We start from the raw sequence: 2,082 nt of genomic DNA, 5'->3' as shown, positions 1-2,082 counted from the left end.
TGGCTACCTTACAATGAATAAAATTATGGGTACTACCCGAATCAATCAACACTATTACCTTTTTCTTCTTGATATACCCTTCTATCTTGATAGTTTAAGGAGTAGTAATTCCAACCAATGCATTACAAGGTATGGTCGGATTCATTTCTTATTTCTCTAGGGTTTGTTCTTGGGGTATATCCTCTTCTTTCGACGTTTCTTCTTCCTTTTCTTCCTCCTCTTCACAATCTATGTAAAATAATTTCTTCTCAACACACTTATGACCTTTAGTGTATTTGCTATCACAACTATAAAAAAGCCCTTTTGCTCTTTTTTCTTCCAATCGTTGTGGTGTCAACCTTGTAGGTTGTGGATGGCTAGGGGCCACAACACTTCCATATTTATGATTGTGAGTGGTAGGCTTCCTTGTTGCCATAATTTTTCTTTCCATTTTTCTTTCCAACCCGAATGCCTTTTCCAATGAATCAGGTTCCCAAAGGCAAACCTCATGTTGGATGTTATCCTTTAAATTCCCTATGAACACATCAATCCTATGCTCCTCTAGAATATCTTTTACCCTTCTATTCAATTTTTGGAAGTCCTCAATGTGCTCCATCATTGAACCCTTTTGTTTGAGATTTATCAATTGGCTAAAAAAAGTGTTGCTTTTTGTATCCTCATAATGTGCTATCATTTCATCCATAAAAATAGCCAAGTGACAATTTGTTTATGAGAGAAAATCCATCGATACCATGAAAAATTATTTGGTTCCAAATATAAAGTTGCAATGTGTACCTTTTGTGTGCTTTGGACATTATGGAGATCGAAAAATTGTTCCATCTGTAGTATCCATGTTGCGAGATCCTTGCCATCAAACTTCCTCATATCTATCTTTGGAACATGGTGGTTCTTCAATCCAACGTTAGAGTCTATGAAATCATGATTAACATTCATTTTTTTCTCATCATGTGTTTCCTTTACTACCCTTTCGCCATTAGTAAGCATTTCTTGTAGAAATTTTGTCAAATCTTCCATCTTAGCTTCCACGCCTTTCTTTAAGTCATCCATCTTAGCTTCTATGCCTTTATTTAAACCATCCTTCTTAGCTTCTACACCATATATCTTAGCTTCTACTTATTTCTTTAAACCATCCATCTTAGCTTCTGTTACTTTTCGTGCGAGTGAAATTTGTTACACTTGGTCTCGTAATTTTGATATATCATGTTGCATTTCTTCCTCTTCTTCATGAATCATTCTAGAGCTTTCAGGTTGCTTACTAGGTGTTTCCATTTTCTTTCTTCGAGGCATCAATTACTGATAATAATGCCTCACTATGTCCTTTGAATTCCTTCAAACTAATTTTTTAACCAAACTTATGCAAAAATTTAAAAAGACTACACACCTTTTTTCACTTTGTAGGAGCTAAATATTGAAACGACTGTAACTCTGTAATTTTGGATCTCCAAGGTCTAAAATTGTGACCTACAGTATCCCTCTTTTCCCTCTTTCCAATGCCACCAGTCTGATCGAAATTGGATTCTCCAAGAAAGAGTTATGCCCACCTCCCAGAATGAAGACAGAAGACATTCCAAAAGCAACATTTAGAACTCATGAGGGTCATTATGAATTTTTGGTCATGCCTTTTGACCTTGCCAATGCACCTTCTACACTTCAAGGTTTGATGAATTCCATTTTCAAACCCTTCCTTAGAAAATTTGTGTTAGTATATTTTGATGATATACTAATCTACAACAAGTCTTGGAAGGATCATGTTCAACATGTTGATAGGGTGCTCAAACTATCGGAGGAGAAACAATTATATGCGGAAAGCTCCAAATGTTTCTTTGGAGTACAAGAGGTGGAATATCTGTGTCATATTATATCTCATGAAGGTGTTAAGGTAGACCCTAGAAAAATTAAAACCATTAAGGAATGGAAAATCCCCACATCCATAAAGCATCTATTATCACTCCGAAATTTCCAGGGGTTGTTCAATATGTTAAAAAGAAATATCAGAGGTAACTACAAACCTACTTTGGAGCTTAGAATCTAGCCTTCCTAACCTCAGAGAGGGATCTCTCTATATGATTTAACTTTGTTTAT

The sequence above is a fragment of the Pinus tabuliformis genome, chromosome 2_2 (genome assembly GCF_031772625.1).
Source record: "Pinus tabuliformis cultivar Carrire ecotype Pingquan chromosome 2_2, CPIR1, whole genome shotgun sequence".
NCBI classification, from domain to species: Eukaryota; Viridiplantae; Streptophyta; class Pinopsida; order Pinales; family Pinaceae; genus Pinus; species Pinus tabuliformis.
This window is presented reverse-complemented; position numbering follows the sequence as displayed.